We start from the raw sequence: 21,471 nt of genomic DNA, 5'->3' as shown, positions 1-21,471 counted from the left end.
GACTGATCGCTCGGTCTATGGCCTGCCTGCCTGCCGGCCTGCCTGCTTGCCTGCTTGCCACGCGCGTCAGCATTTTTAATTGTGCGCTGCATATCATTTGATATTAAATAAGTACATATATATATATATATATATATGTATATATATATATATACAAATATATACATACATACAGTTGCGAAAAAAATAATAGCACCACTACGACATTTTTATTACGAATGAAAAAACAAACCATTAGTGCTGCAATATTTTCAAATGTTCATTATTAACATATATTGTCTATAAATAAAAGTTGGTACTGCTCCTGGGTATATATACATATATATTTATTTTCATTTGATGGGATACATGCCAAAAAGTAGCGAACAAATAATAACTCTTTATAGAAATCAGTTATTTATTTTATAATAAATGATGCTATTACCTGTATTATAAAATTTAATTTCTATTTCCTTCCCTCGTCTCTTTAAAGTTTTCTTTCACAAAGATCTTAAGATCCTTAAATTTACAAATAGAAAAAAGACCCATTGAAAATGTGTCTTATGAGAGTGGTGATATTATTTTTCTCACAACTCTACATAAATTTATGTACACATGTGCATACTGTACAAATATATATTGAGCCCGGGGGAATTCAATGACTTTGGGGTCGTCCACACTCTCGTATACCAACCAATATAATACTCTTCAACATGTGATAATTAAATGGCTTTTAAAAATTCAATAAATTTGTTTTAAATGCATCAAATTTGTTAATTATGCATAGTTCAATAATTATGATAATTTGTACAAATATATTAATTAATTATAATTAATAATTTGTAAGCCCCCCAAAAGTTTTCCAAATTTGCGAATAAACTTTCTTAAAATTTCAAATCTCAAAAATATATGGTTTTTTTCTATGTTGTAGAAATGTTTTCTACTTTAAACAAATATATTTCTAAAAATTATAAAGGACGTTAACACAGGGTTCTCTATATCCTCTATATCTCAAAGTACAGATCATTTTCCAGCTCTTTATGAAAGACACCCCCATTCTCCACCCCTTCACAAAAAGCTTGTTAAACCTTTGCCAAACGAAAAATCTATCTTGGAATTAAGAAATGAGAAAACTTCCTTTTTAGATAGACACAAACTTCAATTTGAAAAAAATGCACTCTCTGAGAAATAAGAAGATCTATGGCAATTTTTCGCATAATCCTAATGCCAATTTGGTTGATTCTTTTTCTATCAAATTATCGCATCTCCCATGAACATCGCTCATTGTTAAAATATATTTTCCAGAATATTAACCACTTGGTGAAAGTATTTTTCAAAATATTACTTACTTATCTATGAGAAGAGCAGTACAATATTTATTTGCGGTTTGAGATGTGTCAGTCAGCATAAAGTATTTTATTTATAGAGGAAGAAGATTATTTCCATTCGGAGTAAACCACATACAAGTCGGCAGGTTATTTATACTGGCAATTGACGATCATCGTTAACATATTTAAACAAAACAGAGAAATATAGTTTAGTTAAGTCTTATTTTTTTCAATGCTTTCGGCTTGTAAACACAATCAACGGATCAACGAATGTTTTCTTAATTTTAGTCAAAATGTATATATTTCATTGCATAGCTCAATTTGAACTTTTACCAAAGAAAAAATTAAAATGCATAGTTGTCATACTTACAAATTAATAATCTATATTTCGGATATGATATTTAAATTTTATTTTAAAAATTCACACCCACTTTACTGCCCAGAAGTGTACCAAGCCAAGAAGAATGTTTACCAAGTTTCAAATGCCTAGCTTTAAGACTGGTGGACCATTTTGTAAGATCAAAATTGAATATGCTTTCCTCATTGCTGTGACAAAACTTGAATGTCCTCAGCTCTGCAAGGGTATAAAAATCATACCAGTTGTGGTATTTACCCAATGCGATGATTAAACGGCGGCGAATGTGCAATGAGTGCTCATTGTTCTGGAACCTCATTGTTCTGGAATTGCAGAGCTGAGTTTCTGTTCACTTTTTGTATACAAAGATTTATAAACAAAAACTTATTAGCATAAACAGAAATATTTCAGGAAACTGAATTTATTCACTTAAATGTCAATGTTGAAGTCAACTTGTCCCCTGAGATCTGAGGATGGGGTGCCTTTCTGCACTCAGAAAAAATCCCCGACATTTTAGTGAGTCGCCCTGAAATGAAAATGGGTTTTTTCTTTTTTCTTATGAATATTTTGTAAAATATTTGTAAATTGCAAACCCAAATTATAAAAGTCTAAAATAACAATGTTTAAAAGGAATATAAGTAATAGAAAAGCTAATATAAGAATTCTAAAATGTAAGCACATTGAAAACAGCAGCTTGGAAATTATAAATATTTATAGAAATATAGAAATCTAAGCCGCAGTTTTAGAAATTGACTTTCTCACTAATCTCATGACTAACCATTTCAATAGTCAATGGGCTACAAATTTTGGGCGATATTTTTTTATGAGTGTATTAAGAGCGGGCACCCAACCAATTTGATTCACTCAGAGCCATGTCCATGCACTTGACCCTCAGCAATTTGCGTCAATGTCGAGGGGGTGTCAACCACCCCCCCTGAAAATGGGTGAGCAACCCTTGTGGCGTTTGTGGGGATTGGGTTAGGTAATTACTGTTCTGTTGGCAGTTGCGACTGCAGCAATGACCTTGAACGACGCTGGGCAAAACCACACACAATTACGCACACACAAACACACACACACACACACACACACACATATTTGTACGAAAATGACCTTTTGAATGCAACGCTGATTGTGGCCATCTCGCTCGCTCGCTAGCCCGGCTTGTTACTAAAAATAAGCTCGGTGCGAAAGCTCACGAGGAAGGTCAAACACCCCACCCAGTGCCACTCAATGTGGCACATGCAACTGCCGCGTGCGCAGGTTCAAGTGCAAGGGTTGCCATTGCACCCGAGAAAAATCGAAGCTCACACGGCTGCTGGCATTGGCATTGGCATTGGCATTGGCCTTGTTGCATGTTGTCGCCTCCTTCACACTTGCCACTTGCCACTTGCCAATTGCCACATCCATTGACGCAATGACCCTGGCCGTGAACGTATACTCCTAGCCGGTCTCTCAGAGTGGGCAGAGAACAAGTCCTGGGGTCGGAGAGTCCACTGTACGACCGCTATTCTCTGGCATTTAAATGGAATTTACAGCCGGCCGGCCGGTTGGTTCGTTGGTTGGTTAAAACAATTCTCATTGCCATTGGCTATTTATAGAGACTTCTGTGAACACCACCTAATTTTTATGGCAAGAAAATAACGTCGCCAGTCGCTGTTTGAACCTTGGCAATTTGTATTTGCCGCTAATTGAAACATGGTTTTTATTGACTCTCCAAGTGCGTCAAAGTTGCGGCTAAATTCAGCCCAAAGTTGTACAACAAGTTGAATAACGTGTTGGCCACTTGAGGGTAAAAGCCAAACTCGTGGCGTGCCACTACCTCATTAACTTTGTACAGTTTCTATATTTGTTAGTTGACAGAAAGATCAATTTTCTATCTTTTCTCATTCTTATCGAATTGTTGCCAAATTTATAACATCGATTATTCAAAGCGGGCAACTAGTTTGTTTGCTCAAAGGTAATAAAGGAATGTTTATATTTTCCAGCAAAGGAAGCAAATATTTGCTATTGTTTTTATATACAAATAGGTACTTTATAAATATATTAGTATTATAATATATTTATATTGTTGCTAAATCTCTTTAATTATTTATTATTATTATTTGCTTTCTAGTATAAGTCGACACAGGAAAATACAAAAAAATAAATAAAATAAAATAAATGTAATTAAATATAATTAATGAAATGTTAGTTATAGTATTAAAAATTGCATAAAAAAAATGTAAAAAAAATGCAAAATTGGACCAACATTTGTTGTATGACTTGCAAGTAACCCAAAAAAATCGAAATCAGATCACAAATAGACAAGAAGTTTAAAATTAAGTTCTTAATGATAGAAATAGAGGAAACTGACTTGTACTCTCTAAATTACTCTAAAAGATTCATGTAATAAATAAAATATATATTTAATAAGAAAAATGGTGTCAAGAATTTTCTATTCATATTTATAATTATTCATATAATAATCAATATTATTTGATATAAATATATATATATCTTAATGTTTTAATGATTTAGGTTATAAATTTGTGTGATTGTCATTATTCTATGATCTACTTAAATTTTGTATGCTTGCACAATATATAAAATTCAAGTTTGGTGCACAATTTGAACTGGATTTGCACACTGAATTTACAGTAATCTTTTGATCATTTATTTCAAAGTTTTCTATTGAGAATTTTGATAATATCTTCATTAGTAGAAAATACATAATTTGTGAAACGAAACCAGTCAGAAGCCCCACTGTGCGGCGATAAGTAGGCAATAATTCAAAGAAAAGTTTTCAGGGCGCTTAGAAAACAGTTGATCCACATTTAATTGCCTTTTTTTGCTAATTGACAACAGGCCATTTATTTATTATATACTTAAGGAGCTAAATATCTAAAAGGTCAATCTGATTTCTCAAGTATTGAGTAACTGTAATTTTAAATAATATTTTAAAGATAAGCAAAAAGATTTTCACTTTAACAGATGCTTGTGAAAACGAACTTAAGTGCGGATGATTCAAGTGAACGAACACTTAAAGTGATTCCATCCAACATTATTAGTTTGAGGAACCCAAACTGCACTTTCGAGTGCCAAGAAAGAGTCCACAGTCCCTTTACTCAAGCTTGAGCTACTTGGTGCTCCTCTGTCCCTTTCTGTCCCCCGTCGAGATGAGTTCATAAAAATAAAGTTGAACGACGACACGTGGGTAAATGCAAGTTGTTTAGTGGCTTCGTCTTGACTTGGTGTTGATGATAAGAAGCCAGCTCTTGGTGTGCTGTCCTTATGTTGACCTTTAACGAATCCCGTTCGGCGTGGGCTTTGACAGCCTCCGATTTCAAGGGAGGTGTGAGCAGTAAGGTCTGTGTGGAAAGCTGCTAAAAGAATCATTTAAAAATCAAATCAAAGTCACGCGCCGCAATGTAATCAACAGTTCGTATACCGGTGCAGGCGGCAAGAGGGGCTGGCAGGGAGCATATATACATGTGGCATGTGGCATGTACCATATAAGACTCAAGGTTATCGCTAGCTTCAGGTGTAGCAGAAAGGACCTGGACGAGGACCAGGACCAAGTCCAGTCAAACAATAAGCAGCTCCATGCGCCGCTAAGTATGCAAAGAATAAATGCAGAATGAGAGAGAGAGAGTGAGCGAGCGAGCGAGACGGAGATAGCTGCTGTTCCAGTCGCACTCAGTGGCCACGTGTTGGGTGCAAGAGAGTGGGAGTGTGTGGGGGAGCCATTGGCAATGTCAAAGCGAAAGAAATCCTTCAGCTGGTAACCTTGAACTTCACCGTTGCTAAGGCATCATCACAAAAAGAGGCAGCTTTCTGCCGCCGCCGTCGCCGTCGCCGTCGCTGTCGACGTCAGTGTTGCTGTCTCTTTTACGCTGTGCTTTTACGTTAACCTTGCCGGCTGTAATGGCCGTCAGAGTCCTTGAATGTATATGCCAGCATGTGTGCTTGTCTGTGTGTGTTTGTGTGTGTGTGTTTGTGTGTGTGTGTTTGTGTGTGTGTGTTTGTGTGCGTGTGTGCGCCTACGCTATGGGGGCTATGGAAATTTTTCGCCTGCCTCGTTGTATCGCTGTCTCGCTCGCGCCACAAAAGTTGAAGGGCATTTAACGTTGATTGACGCTAAATAATAACGGCATTTGCTGCTCAAGCCTTGGGCTAAGTACCCCTGAAAGCTCTCTCCCTCTCTCTCTCGCTCTCTCTCTCTCTCTGTCGCTGTTGCTTGCGAAGCTTTTGTCCGCATAGGGGAGTGTCGACAAGCTTTTTCGCCCAGCGCCTAGGTTGACTGTACTTCTGTGACATTGCTCGAACTTTCGCCTTGGCATTGCACGCGCTTCAACTTTTGCTGCGCGCTCTCTTGAAGAAGCTTCGCTTTCTCGATCTCTCTCTCGCTCTTGTTCTTGCTCTTGCTCTCTCTGGCAAGGCCACAAAGCCAAAAGCCGCCAGTTTCTTGCCATTTGTTACACACACACACACACACACACACACACACAATAAAGCTTTGCTCTCTGTTGCGCATTTCATTTTGACATTTTGGGGCTCCTTTGCTTTGGCGCCTGTTACATTACCTAAAAACACAAGTGCGTCATCTCTATTGTTGTCGTCAGCCTATCACTTTTACCACATCGCTTGCCCCATGGCCCTCCATTCTCTCAATTAAATGTGCTACGCAAATTCACTTTGCATTTCATACCGAACAAGGAGCGTTTTCCAGGAAATCCGTGAAACCTGCTAGGGCAAAAATGGCGCGGGCTTTTTCACGTAGCTTACTTCACGTAGCCATGTTGAATGCCACACGTTGCATACGCATGTGTTTGTGCCCCTTGCCCCGCAGAGTACCAACTCCATGCCTACTCAATGCGCAATTTGTTGACTGCCTCGTAAAAATGCTTCCAGTCCTTTGTCGGCCGTTACGCAGTATTTATGAAGGGCACTTTTGTGAATGAAGTTCGAAGCGTAAAAAAGAAAATGTTGCTGGGAATGTGCGAGAATGTTGCCCTCATCCTGGGGCACCTCGGCTAATCAACTCCGCACGGTGTAGGTCACAGTTAGCCACAAGCCACAAGCCACAAGTTGTAGCTTGTTTATGATGCGTTCCTCTTAACGACCACCCAGGCAGCCCGGCTCCACAGTCCTCACTCTTTAGTCCGATTTCCTTGTTTGTTTACTCTTTGTGCTGTGCTGGAAGTTTCTAATTACCAGCCATAATAATGTGACGACAAGGAAAAGCAAAAACAAAATTACTTGACAGCCTTGACCAGGCTTAACCTTTAGTCAAATAGTTATTCCTGAAACTATTAACTTGCCCTGGTTTGTAATATGGTTTATAATAATGGGACAATCTTAATTAGATTATCAATAGCAAATCCTTGGCAAACTCATCGAATTCTCTTACGCAGCAGAGTTGTTCACATTTTACAAGTATTATTTTTGGAAATTTGAACTTATTATCGATTCAATGTCAAGTATTTTTGCCATGACCTTATGCCGGGGCCTGTAAGGGTCCCGCTCCAATGTGTGACAATTTGCTTGCGTCTTGTCCTCGTTTTCTCCGCAGCAAGAAGTCACCCCTGAAATGTGGGAGGGAGCGAGGCTGAATTTGGCTCTGGCTTTGCTTGCCAGCTTCCGGTTCCAGCAACGCAATGCGAAAGCTTCCGGCTGCCAAACCCGGAACCCCTGGCATCTTCACAAACTCCCCACGCTACACCGCCCCACCGCCCCGCTCCGCCTCCTGCCTCACGCCTTCTGCCTGTATCTTCACTCCTACACTCTGACTCACTTCCAACACGTGGCTGGTGGGGCATGGAATGAATAACCGGGGCCCGGAACAGAGTCGGCATTTTTCGGGGCAGTGGCAGGGATGCTCAGATGGGGTGCGCATTTAGCTGGCTCCATCTGCAGAGCTTTGAGATATGTTGGCTGTATTGTCGACGCTTGCGAAACTTCAAGGTTAACTTCCGACTGTCACTTGGCTCTCCCCGGCACAGCATTGGCCATAAACAAACACAAAATCCAAACCTAAACCCAAACCCAAATCCAAATCCAATTCAAGAACCAACGACGCCATATTGTTTTTACTGCCAGGATTATATAATACTAGTCCAAATTGTAGGCGTTTCCGCTTCGCGGGTTCGTTCAACTCGCAGCTGCTATTAATCTTCGCCAAACCCAGCCCAACCCAGGATTCACTTATGTACATGTATCCTGGGTCATTGTACCACAGTCCCCGTCCGTTGCCTGCGTGATATGTTTGGGGTCAATGCCTTGGCTTTGCCCACTTCCGTTCTGGGTTTGTATTCCGCATAGCTCTTGCCGCACTCCGCCTACAATTTTTCGCTGATGATTACGATTGCTTTTATTTGTTAGCTTGAGGTTTTTCCATGTATTTGTTTGTCTTTTGTTTTTTGCTTTCCATTAAATTGATGAACTAGTGTTTGGACTTTGCAGAGCTCTACACTCATCAAAAAATCGTACTAGATTACTACAAATTTTCATATTTTTATTAACCAGAAATAAATTTTGAAAAATGACTCATTTTTAGTGTGCTAAAATTGAAGAATTCTTATATTAGCTTTTCTATTACTTATATTTATATTAAACATTAGTATTTTTAGACTTCTCATATATACACCAACATATCAAAATAGGCCAAGCCTTTCTACATTTTAGAAACTTTTTTCCTAATATTTAGCCCTATTTTTTGCCTGAAAAATAGAACAACTTTTATTTTATAGGCCGATTTTTATTTTAGGTGGATATTTTCTGAATGTACTACGAACGGTTCTGGCGCCACGTGTGCCTCGAGCTATAAGTTATGCACAGCGTGTGTGTGTGTGTGTGTGTGTGTGTGGGTGTAAAAGTAGATAAAGAATAGATAATTAAAGAGTCGTGTGCACAAACTCATCTGACCTTTGGCGCAATTTCCAGCAATATGTTTGGGTTATGACCTTTGAATACCTAAATATCAAAGTTAATAAATCAAATCAGATTTCTGCCCGTACTCAGTTCTTTGATAATGCTTAAATAGGTTTTGTAAATGGCATATAATAATATTAATAATATAATAATGTTAATGGCATATATAATATTACGCTCCGGGAAAAAATGAGCCTGCATTTTAGAATAAGGATAACTCATCTCAGTATTTGTGAAACGGACTATTTTTTATTTCTTAAAACCGGTTTCTGAAATAAAAAAAAGTTATTTATATACAATTTTCGCGTTATTTTGAAATGTGTACACTGAATATTAGCTTTTCCATTTAAATTATTATTAACATATTCATAAATAAAACATTTTAGATAGCTTTTAAAAACACATTTAATTTATTTTAATTTAATTTAAAAAACTTGATTTATTTAATATTTTATATAACTAAAATTATTTTCTTAAATAATTTCATTAATTTTATGTTTTTAAATTACTTTTTTGGTTATGATTTCTATTTCTATTTTAGATACTCTCTAGTTGCGGTCTCCTCCCTCGGCTGAGGCCAATTCTAATGAAATTGAAAACGAGTGACCTACTTTGACCACAGGCATGGCATTATGCCTAATCAGGCATTATTTCTCACGCTACCCATAGCGATAATATCTACCACATAGCAGCTAGTTTAACTCAAAATCTCATACAAACAATTCTCGGAAAATCGCCGCACATGCGCCGCATGCAACAACAGCAAAATGTTTGTTAAATCTTTAAATTTTGTATTTTCTTACTTGATGTCTTGATGTCTTGATGTCTCAATCTGCTCTATAAGCGGAAATTTATTTATTTTGTCATACAAAGCGCAAATGTTTTCCATAATTATATATATATATATATATATATATATATATATATATGTGTGAAAGTAAAATTGCTGTCAGCGTTTGTTGGTTTGTTGAGTTTTTAGTTTGCTTGGCCAATTTCAAGGTTTCAGCAGTTATTCAATACACAACATCACACCCTCCCTGTCCCTGTCCCGGCCCTATCCCTGTCCCGGTCCCTATCTCTGTCCCTGTCCCTGTCCCAGTCCCTGGCTCTGTATCGCAAATGTGCCAACATCAACGGGTTCTGGTGTCGTTGCTGTTTCCTGGAATCGGCCAGAACTAAAATGTAAACAGAACCACACAATAAAATATAGTGCATAATTTTCACGCTTTCGTTGCATGACTACGTTTCAAGTTCAACGAAATGCTTACGAGGGGTTTGTAGAGGCTGAGGGGGCACTGTGGGTGGGGGTTAGGGGGTGGCCCGGCCAATGACCAATGTCCGCTAGTTGTGGTCGAGACAATTGCGACGTTGATGACGCACTCGAAACTGCTGAGACTCGCACTTGGCATTCGCGGGCAGCGTGAATGACCCGTGGGCACCGGAAAGTGAACGTTGGGTTGGAGAAGGGGCAGCTTTGTGGTTGGGGGGTGGTTTGCTTGAAATGCGAGTCTTAACACAATTAAAATAGTGCTGGATGGAGCTGGGTGAACAGCGACAGAGACAGAGACAGAGGCAGAGACAGAGGCATGTGGTCATTGATTACGCTTCGCTTGACTGCAATCCAACCGCAATACGCCCATTTTCATTTTCATTTTCTTTTCTAATTTTCATTTAGCAGTCTCGTTGTCAGCGTTTTCTGTCAATATTTAGCAAGGCTTATGCCAGGCATCCCATCAATATATCGACAATTTGTCGCATCGTTTGCTTGGCCCGACCTTTTTGAAATGAGTTCTGTTTATTTTTTATTGTGATGGGATCGGAATGCGAATTCCCCGAAAGAATTAAAAAATATATATTTTGTTATATTTAATTACCCAATCAAATTCAATTTTTTATTTTTATTTGCTTTTCAACTATTATGTATGTACTTCTTTCCACTTTATCTTCATCGCTGCACTGCTAATTATTAACCTTTATCATATAAGCAATTTGGATTTCTTTATTTATATAATTAATATATAAATAATTTCAGTTCTCTTGTCTTCGCATGCATTTGTGTTTGGACATCTTAACTAATTCACACTAATTATTGTTTGATCCTTTGGTGTTTTTACTGGATTTTCCCCAATCCATGCATCAACTCTTGGACCATTTTGTATTTAAATACCGCCGAAAATCTTCTAAATCTATCTTATTTTTTAAATTTACATTTAATATTTAATTGTATTTTCAATTTAATTTAGTCTATTTTTTATTTTGTGTATTTGCTTTGACGACTGACTTTAGTTGTCATTAAATAAATAAATAAATAAATAAATATACTTTTTCTAGCTTACTTTAATTTTCATTGACACTAACATGGTGTGATTGTTCTTGTGCATTATACATATATGCAGGTGCTCTCATGATTTTTCATATAATAACCTAGGCCTTCGACTCGGATTTTTTCTAAGTTTCAAATAATATTGTGATAGCAAATATTTGTAATTATAAGAGATTAAAATAAGGTTTGACTGGCTCCAGATTCAGCTAGCTATTTCAGTTTCAAACTCCTCAGCTGATTGAACGGATGGGATTCAAAACATATTGAAGTGAAAATAAGAAGCAGAAGAAAACATATTTTAATCATTTTAAATAAATATACTGTCAATCCAAAATTGGCTTGAAATATACAAAGCCATCTACAAGAGGAGAGCACCATGTGTGTAAAGGAGGATTTGAGGATCGCATAGAGTGGTTTTTAAGGAGAACTGCAACTCTAACTGCACAATAAACATTTGTTGTAATCAGCTCATATCCTTTATTGGTCTGTGTGGCACTTACAGTTAATAAACATTTTTCAACTCTCCCAAAAAGAAAAAAAGAAACACTTTCAACGCAGCTGTTGCCGTTGACAACGCTTCACTAACCAGATGATATGATATTTGATATGCTGCTTTAGCTCTATCAGTTTAATTTTTTATTTACTCTGCTTTTTGTTGTTTTTTTTTTTTTTGTTTTTGCATTATGGTAAGTTGGAGTGTCTGCTTTCGTTCACTGACCTCTTTCAAAGGCAGCGGCTCAAAGAAAGTTGTTGGGCGCATGCGTCACGGCCAAAATAGCTGAGACTGTGAAAAATGTGTTATAGGAAATTATAAACACAAGCATATGAATGGTCGATAACGATCATCAAACCCAACTCAAACTCCAGCTTCAAACTCAAAATCTCCAACACCAACTTCAACTGTGAGTGACCTCAATATTCAAACAACATTCAAATCTTTTACTCTCAGCGTTCAACTCTCACTTTTGCCGATCGCTGAGGGCTTCACTCCGTTTTTTTCTGGGTTTGGGTTCGTCTCGCAGTTGCGGTGAAAATAGTAAATTAGATTCAGGCATTGTTGTGGGTTCAACAAACCCGCCTGAACTCAATACGGAGCAATGACACCCGTGCTGATGTTGAGGGACCCATCTTCAATGCATTATGATTTTGAATTTTAATCGGATGATTATTGTCAAATTGTGCATAACTTTCTTTAAAGCGCCTCTAAAATGAAATGAAGAAAATACCAACTGGATTCTCAGCTGTTGCTGTTGCTGCTGCTATTGCTGCTGTTGTTGCAACATTTTTCACTTTCTTTTTCTGATTGGCTTTTAAATGTCTCTTTTGCCGTTTTTCGGCATGTTCGGTTCAGTTGGTTTCAGTTAGGTTCGGTTCGGTTCGGATCGGTATGGCTTGGTCCGGCGCATGTTATAGTTTCTCGAGTAGGGTAATTGATGCCCACCTACCCAAAAAAAAAGCATAAAAAAAAACCAATACAATATTGAGTTGAACTTCAACTGTTTGCCATAGCCGAAAAGAAAGTGTTGAACTTTTGTGGTCTTTGTTGTCTATGTCTCAATTTTTGTTGAAATTTGTATTTATCGCGGCGTACATTAAATTGCTTTCAATGGGAAAAGTGCTGCTGATCAACAGATATATTGTACATACGTACATATATATACATGTATATATATCTGCCGATTCGGGGTGTGTACAAAAACGAAAGCGCTAAAAATTGACTATTAGATTTGATGTTGTTTCCGATTTTTGTTGTGTGGCAACTGCAACATGGATGGCCTTAGGCCCGAAACAGCTGCTGTCCGTTGCGGCTTCCCCAGCATGAATTACACGGCATTAAAACAGTTAACAGACAGTTAGTCGTTGCTTCAACCCAATGTCATCTTAAATAATTTTTAGTGGCAACATGTGTAGACTGACTGAACCAGCGAGCTTTAAGCAATGAGTCCAAAACCTGAGCCCCGAGCCCTGAGACATCAGACCTGATCCCTGAGACATGAGCCCTGAGTTTTGAGCCCTAAGCATTGAGCCTTGAGCGAGGGCCATTAAGAAAGTCGCCGGCTGCAACAAAAGCACTCGAGGAAGGGGACAACGAGGGGCATGAGGCAACAGGATGTCGACGTCTTCATTTCCGTAACGCCTGCAGTTTTTATAGGCCGTTTTTATTTTATTTTTTTTGCTCTTGGTCGGTTGATCTTTTTGCCAAGGGTCTTCTCCTGACATTGGTCTCCGCTGCGGCAACACCAGTTGCATTTTTTTATGCGCTTGCATAAAACTTTATTAAACGCTTCACTTGGCCAGGTTGATGTGTCATTGGAGTTTCTGGGTCAGCAGCTCAGCAGCTCAGCAACGCAAACAGCAGTGAAAGTCGAGACACAAGGTGCAATGCTGTGCTTAGTTTTGTGGTCGATAATATTCAAAATAATTATGCGCATATGCACATAAATATTTATTGCGGAGCATATGTTGCATTCACCTTTCTGTAAAATTATTAAAAACATCCTTTTATGTTCAACTCACTATGTATCCATGGGTTGTTCCTCTTTACCTCTTATCAATTCATGTTCTTTAATGACGGCGATTGGGTTACCCATTCAATAAAGTTTTTAAATTCAAAGTCGTTGCTTAGTACAAAGCTCTAATTTTTCACAGAATAATCGATAAAAATTGCGGCAATTAAATACATTATTTTTGTCTTTATCTTACGCAATGATAATAAAATACTTAATTAAAAAATAAGACAAGCTAAAACCAGTTTTCCACGAGAAACCCAATAAAAAAGAAACTAATTTAAAAATTAAAACAGCAGTTTATTTTTATTTTGCTTTCAGCACTATATTTTAATAGATGATTAAAAAAAATTAATCCAACTAATTTATTTGTATTTTCAAATAAGCGCATAACTTTTTTGAACTATTGCCATACATTGATCATATCATTGACCATATCATTGTAAGAAATACAAAATACTCGGGAACTTCTATAATTCTTTCTATATTCTTCTTCAACATACTTTTACGAATTTTGAATGTTGAAGAATGTGGTTTCTAGTGGGAAAGTGTGCAGGTAACTCACTTTAACCACTATAAAGATTCAATAATGTAGGAAATCTTGATAGTAGAATGAGGCTAATTTTAGAATTATTATTAGTATAATATTAGATGGCTAATCGAATCTAGGATGACATATATGAAGCTTAACTTTCTTACAAATGTGAATAGATCTAGTTCTTTAAAGTGTTTCTTTTAATATTTCACGATTTAATTTATATGTGTATTTTCACTTTTTAGTTTGCAACAAAGTTTCAAAGGCTTAAGCCTTTTTAGTTTGTCATTTTTAGTTTGTCATCAACCTTGTTTGGACGAGAGTTCTTTCTCCAATAAGTTTCAATGAATACACCAATCTCGATCCATATTTCGGATTAGTAGCCCCGACTCTTCCTCTTCTAGCTACCAGCTCTATACGAATTACATTTCTAATGAATAATTAAAGCATATTGAAATCAGTACAAACCAAATTAGTTTCATATTAGAAGGTAACCGTTCTTTGTGCTTATTTTAAGCTGTGGTACTGTTTGGTGGCAAGATCGTAAACTGGGTCAGATCCATTCACAAATTTCACTATGTGTTTGCCAGCCTTTTGTAATTATCTAATGAGATGTGAATATGTAATGATGGCCACACAATATCGAGAGTGTTTCTTTCTTCTCGTCTTCAGGTTTTGATCTGAACTTCTGAGCAGCAATGAAAAACAATGAATGAAGAAGCAAACAACAAACAAACAAAATACGATTATAGTCAAAAAGTGAAAACGTTGACAAAACGAAATTGAATAGCAAAAGAAATTTGAAGAATTGTTGGCAACACAATACGTAGTAGCCAGCAACATAAAAATCAAAAGAAAATAACAACAACAAAAACAAGCCAGAAAGAAATACACTTTCGCTTTTGCTTTCAATTTCATTTCAAATGTGCTTAACCGTTTGTCGCTTTGCCGCCTGCCCGTTTACCCGCTAACCCGCTAGCCCGACACTGTTCGTTTACCCGTTTTACTGCTTCTATTTCTTCATCTCTCTCTCTCTCTCTCACACTCTCTATCGCTCTGTCTCTGTCTCTGCAGCTGGGTTGCGCATGCTCGGCACGAGTTTACCCCTCGGAACGTCATGGAATATGAAATTGTGATGATTGCTTTGGATAATAGTCGTTGATGGTTGGCTTCATGCGATTTGTGGCGCTCTCGTTTGGGGCATTGACCTCGAGCGAGGAACCGTTTTTGACAGAATAAAACATAGTAATTAGTAATAGGGCGCCTAAGTCGTTATCGTGTATAATATATAATGTTACTATACACCCACACACACACAATCAATCAATCAATCAATCGTGAATGAGATCAATCGTAATATAAGTTAATTCAACTTGTCCAAAATTGTTTGCATGCTCATGAAAAACGTTTCAATTTTTGAGGTTAATTCGCATAATTCATTGCAAAGACCCTCAGCGGCAATTATGAGGTTATTTATACCTCGTCGGCCTCCTCTGCTGCCGATTTACTTGTTGTTGTTGTTGTTGTCATGTTTACTGCTGTACTGTTTGTTGTTGTATTTTGCGCTCGTTGAACAGCCACTACAACATTGAGCTTGGCTCATGGCGTGGCTTTGGAACAGAGCACACGGCCGGGCCAAGGGAGGGGCAGGTGCGGGTGTTTGCATCGACAACAACAGCAGGCAACTAAAAGCAGCAAAAAAAAACGACACTTGCTAATTGTCTGTGACCTTTTTTGGCATATTTCAGTGCCGAGGCTCTTTGGTCGACGTCGTCGTGCACGCCAAGCGCATAAAATTGGCGCCAAATCCGAGACTAGCCAAAATAATTACCAAAAACTCAAAACTCAAAACTCAAAACTGCAAACCGAACTTCGAAGACCAAAACCCACTTCAAATCCCAGTGCAAGTCGAAATTGTTGTGAATCTGAAAAAGTTTGCAGTTTAATTGGGTTACGGCGCTTTCATTTCGGCGTTGTCAGTTTTTAGTTCATTGACACTTAAGCTGGAGCTCGGAGCCCCAACCCCAGCCCCCTCAAACCAACGCTCCAGACTCTCTCGACTCTTGACGCAGTTGCATGTGGAAAAGAAAGTAAAATTGTACAATTTGTCTTTTGCCGTTGCCTTTGGTTCCGCTCCAGTTACTTGCGGCGAGGCCAGTTGGCTGTCGTCGTGCCTCTTGATGTACCTCTCCCCCTGCCTCCCTACACCCTACACTCACCCCTAGCTGCACAAGCAGCCATTACTCGCTGCCCCCCTGATCACAGCTGCCATCTGAATCGGAATCGGGCACTTGTCGAGTTCAAAAACCTCTTCGAGTTTCACTTTCGCTGTCGGCAGCTGCGTCGGCGCAGTCAGCCAAGTGAAATTTCATATTCACTGGATATACACAAACCTATATACAAATATATATACATATATCAATATATACATAGCTCTATGTATACACATACATTTTAACATTTTAACATTTTACGTGCCGTACCTGGGTTATTGACATCGTTTTGGTTTGGCCAACTCACGTGGCTGGCTGGCATTTAATATGCAAGCCAGTTTTAGTCACATTAAATTCAAATATTATGATTTTTAGATAAACTTAAATTGTTACAATTTATTTTATAGAAAATAAAATTGAAAGTAATCGCAAAATTTGTGTTACTGAAAGTACAAAAACGAAGCTGAAGTCGAATCCCGATCGTACATAGAAATATATCGGAGTATATAAAAAATAATAAAAAAAACACTTGAACTGCAGCAAGCAAACACCATTTTTAAAACATATTAAAAAAAAAACAATTGTTCAAATTTCAATAATCATCCATAAATTACTTTTAACTTATTTGTGTATATTTGTTAGAGCGCAGCTCAACTTATTGTTCACAAAGTACATTTTTTTTTAAATTGAGGGTCTTTCCAAAAGCCAGGGAATTCTCTTTCCTTAATTCTGTTGGGGATTTATTTAAAATTTAGTTTGCAGTATGGCTTTTACATAGCTGCAAAGAATTCACCGTTGTTCCTTTTAGATTTTACTACACATTATTACTAAAATATTTCACATATAGAAAAAATTTTAGAAAATATAATTTGAAATCACTCACAATATCCCAGCGATTCGAACTCGAGTAGAAAGTGTTTTCTTGATAATAGAAAACATTTCTAAGAAGCACAAATGAAAATTAATATCATGGAGAAACTAATTTAAGAATTTTTTTTGCAAATATTTAATTAACCCAAATTGTACGAGGCGTGGCTTGGGGTCTCCACCTTAAGCGATCCGAATAAACTATGTGAAGATAAAAATCATGAGATCAAGTCCATGTCATTTGGATATATAATTGGAAACTCCCATCTAAGTCCATTTAGCGCCTGTAGCAAATTGAAATGGGTGTGCTTGACATTAAAAGTAATATGGAAAATGCATTGTATTTTATTTATTCGAGCATTGCCTTGGCTAAAGGTTGCCTGATGTTGTCGCCGCCACAAAACAAAAGGCGTTCAGTTGATTTTATTATTGTTTCATTTTTGTTGTATTTTTGGTTTTTGTTTTTTACATAAACCTAAACTAAAAATGGCAGATTGAATGTTGGAACCTCCAAATAATTTATTGTTTTCTGCTACTAGTCTGGCTAGGTTAGTCTGGCTAGCAGGCTGCTCATATTGGCTTTTATATTTTTATGTTGTTTTTTTTTAACGCATTTTGATTTTTATTTCATTTTCAATGCTTGCTTGCTTATTGTATGTATTGAAATTGGGTCACTTGCAAAAGTCGCGTGCTTGCTGCGATTTTCAGGGGCGTAAATAAAACGCCTCAGTGTCGCGCCAGAAACGCGCGCGACTTTGTCCGCTTGTCAGCTTTGAACTTTGCGCGTTTTGTGTGTGTTTTGCATTTTTGCTGTACGTTGTATTGTCGTGTGGTGTTGTGTATTTTATGTTCATTGTTTCTCTTTAATGCCGCTTTGGCCCGTTGCACAGCCTACTTTGCTTGGCCCCCATTAGACTGACAAATTTCTCCGCCATTTCACCGACGCGACGCATTTCTGTGGCGTTTTGTTTTGTTTTGTTTGTTGCTGTTGCTGTTGCTGCTGCTGCTGCTGTTGTTGGTGCAAAAGTCCGTTGACTTTCGTTTTCATAAGCGAAAGTGTACTCCATTTATTTTAAATTTAAAGTTTTTTTCAGTCTTACTTTCTTGTAGTTTTGTTGCATTTCTTTAACCCGTCAGCGACTGAAACGGGTTTTCAGCGTGCTTTCTGGGTCAACGAAAAGTGTGTGTGGAAAGTGTTTCTTGTTGATTTTTACCCCCCCGACACTGCCCCCCCCCCCCATTCACCCCTCCCTCCTTAACTCTAAGCGCCTCCTTGTCGGTAGTCGCTCATATGGAAATGATTGGGCTGCACTCAGCGATGCCAAACAAAGGGCACGAGTCTCAATTATTTGATTTTGAGCATTTAATTATTAGAGAGACCCCCGAAATGAGTTGAGTGAACTGCAAAACATAAAGGAGAGAAACTTTGAAAATACTCGCATCAAAGCAAAGAAAGTGTATTTCAAATCTGGGTCGCTCAGTGCTCCTCACCCCCTCCCCATCTCCCCATCTCTTCGCTTTATATTATTTTTGTGATTGCCGTGTATTCGTTGTAGTTGTAACAAATCGCTTGTTGCTGCTTGTTGCCATTGCAGTCGTTGGCTGTAACTGCTTAATAGTGGCAATAAGTATTGCCAACGAAAAGTGAAATTATTCATATTTATGAGTCTTAGGCTAAACGTGCAAGTTGAATTAAGCCAACGACTATTAGCTACCGGTGATGCTTCCTAAAACCGTAAAAACCAATTTATTACAGTCGAATATCGTTCAGAGATGCTCTGATATTGTGGTCTATTCGAACAGGCCCCAGTGTGCATAGTAATCAAGGGATTAGCTGTGCGTGGTGGTCCACACTGAACTGGAATTCACGCATCTGTGTAAACTACAAAGGCTCGATTCCACATGCATCTACCCGACTGCCCCACAACATTTTTCACTGCAAAAATCCCATCACATTAAAATAAAAAAAACGTTTATCTCAGGCTCACCCAAGATTATATATTATTTAGTATAGGCATTCTGATGAATTACATTAAAATGCTGTTCACTGCGCATTGAAGATGTTCTGCTTATTTGCTGAGGTTCAAAAATATGAGTCTCTACAGGAATAAACGATTATTTGTGGTAAAAATTACACGCCAAAATTCTTCTATTAGATGCAGCTCTTATTAAATAGTAGTAGTCTTATGGCTTAGGAAAGAAATGTTTCGAGGCTAGGTAGTTTAAAGATTAGGGACTGTAATTCAGCGAAGTTTTATTTACTTTGTTAATTTGAATCCATAATAGTTAGAAAAAAGGATTCAAATATATCAACTTTGTCAGTCTGATGCAGCTCAATACCTAGCAATTTTTACTTATATTAACAACCTTTGTAATTTTCTATAGAGACTATGAAATCAGAGATCGGTAGTATAGCCTCTGTCTGAAATCCAATTCAATTAATGCTTTTTTCATGAAAACTTGTATATTTTGTATATTTTTTAACAATATTTTCTGAATCTATAAAACATTTCTATTCCCGATGCATTTATTTATTCTCCACAACGCATCTATAAAAATGTTTATATTTACAAATGTTTTCGACTTCAGACGCGAATCTAATTAAGGGCATACAGATTAACAATGTTTTCGAAAATTGTATTTGTCACATCATTTTTTCTATACAGAGAATATTTTCTTTTAAAATGAAATTGTATCTCTTATTTTATATGAATTTTCATATTATTTATGTTGTATAAATTGAATACATTTTATAGAATTTATTTACTTAATTGAGGAACAGATTTATTAAAGTAAATATATTACTCATAAAATCTTCTCATTGTAGGGACTTATTGAGAATCACTATTTCCATCAAGTTATACAACTTTTTATGTAGCGCTAAATCAATCATTTTTTCCAATAAAAATAAAACAAAATAATTTCCTGGTTTCGTCATCAGTAGCACTAGCAAAAAGAGGACTTTGAAGTCAAGGAAATCAAGGGAAGTATTATAATCAAAGCAAATGATGAAATAGTCACGCAATTCTAATTTAGTGAATGGTTATCAACTAAGTCCCGGAACTTTCCACTTTTAATCAGAAGTAATTCTTATTGGCCTCAGAATGTTAGAGATAATATCATTATCATTTTGGCAAAAGTAATTGCGTTTCAGGAATATTGATAAAATATAACAATAACAGCAACAAGAACAACAACTAAAACAATGCTGGCTGCGCAGTAAGCATTGTGAAAGTCCACATTAAATAATTATTACAAGATATCTGTCATAGTCGAGGTCTGGGACTGGGCTTGGGACACCCTGGTTTGACCCGACAAATTGATTTTCTATTTATGGTTATTAGATGCTTGTAGAGTATATGAAATTTGTCACGAAATATCTCTCAGTGATGAGTGAGTTATGAAACTTGTTCCAACAAGGCTGCTGAATTACTGTTTCACATAACAGAAAATGTGTGGACTAAGATCAAATTGAAAAAGTATCTGAAAGGGTATCGAGAAGTCGTTACTCAGAACCCAAATGTGCTTTGTTTTTGAGGAAAATGACGCAGTTAGCAAAAGCTGAGCTCGCCACCCCCAAGGAAAGAGCCCACGATATATTACATTTGGTTAATCAGCAACTGCTGAAACAGGATAAATACAACCTTGAAATGTGGGCAAATAAACGAGACAGTGGAACAGGATTGAGCAGCGAAACGCACAAAGGATCAAAGAGTTTATGGTATATGCTGATGGATGTGGTATGCACACTCTAACTCTGCTCTGAAGGTATTCATTTGCTTGTCATTAACCTCTACTCACTTTTTATGACCCACGCATAAACATAAGCCGGTCTAGGTTCGGTTCGGTTCGGTTCGTTTCGGTTCGGTTCAGTACCGAATAGGCTCTAACTCGGGGGCAACTGATTGAATTGCGTTGCGGGTCTCGTTTTGTTTTTGTTGCTGCTCCGTATTATCATAACATAACCTTCGGCTTATTTTTGGTTAACTTTATGGAAGCTTGTGCAACCGCCACCTTCCCCCTTCCCTCTGTTGCCCTCCACCCGCTTTCAGCCCACATACATAAATACATAATACATAATTGCTGGCGAATGCGGCGTATACGTGACGGGTTCTTTAACGCGCCGCATCCTTGGCACCGTTTTGACGGCAAAAACATGAGCGCAAAGCCAAAACACCACAGTATGGAGTAGAGTAACATGATACTAACTCTCATAAACTGTCGACATCCTGCGAGTTGGCCTAAATTTTGTAAAGCTCTGCTTTATAGGACCATCAAGGAAAGCTTAAGAGCTTTCCATTTACATTTGATTGCAGATTTCATGCGTGCATTGAGAGCAATAGATAACAAAGACGCCAAAAAGGGGCGAGTGGCAAGTGGCAAGTTTCCAATAATGTTGCGGATTAGTATTAGGTGCAGGTGATGTCAGTCACCATGTCAAATAAATTATTA

General features: G+C 37.6%; 1 long non-coding RNA gene across 2 annotated transcripts; it reads right to left on the bottom strand.

The window, feature by feature from the left end:
- Nucleotides 1-14,234: 14,234 nt before the first annotated feature.
- On the bottom strand, nt 14,235-16,481 carry LOC116806492. 2 transcript variants are annotated; one of them, XR_004365661.2, is made up of 3 exons: nt 16,423-16,481; nt 14,408-14,627; nt 14,235-14,352 (listed from the first exon to the last, which is right to left on the bottom strand). It is a non-coding gene; the product is annotated as an uncharacterized LOC116806492 (long non-coding RNA). The 2 variants fall into 2 exon arrangements; XR_006246713.1 differs by having other exon boundaries at nt 14,408-14,543.
- Nucleotides 16,482-21,471: the final 4,990 nt, after the last annotated feature.

This window comes from Drosophila grimshawi, unplaced genomic scaffold (assembly GCF_018153295.1).
Source record: "Drosophila grimshawi isolate 15287-2541.00 unplaced genomic scaffold, ASM1815329v1 contig_44, whole genome shotgun sequence".
NCBI classification, from domain to species: domain Eukaryota; kingdom Metazoa; phylum Arthropoda; class Insecta; order Diptera; family Drosophilidae; genus Drosophila; species Drosophila grimshawi.
The sequence above is the reverse complement of the archived record's forward strand: the minus strand, read 5'-3'. Positions and strand labels throughout refer to the sequence as shown.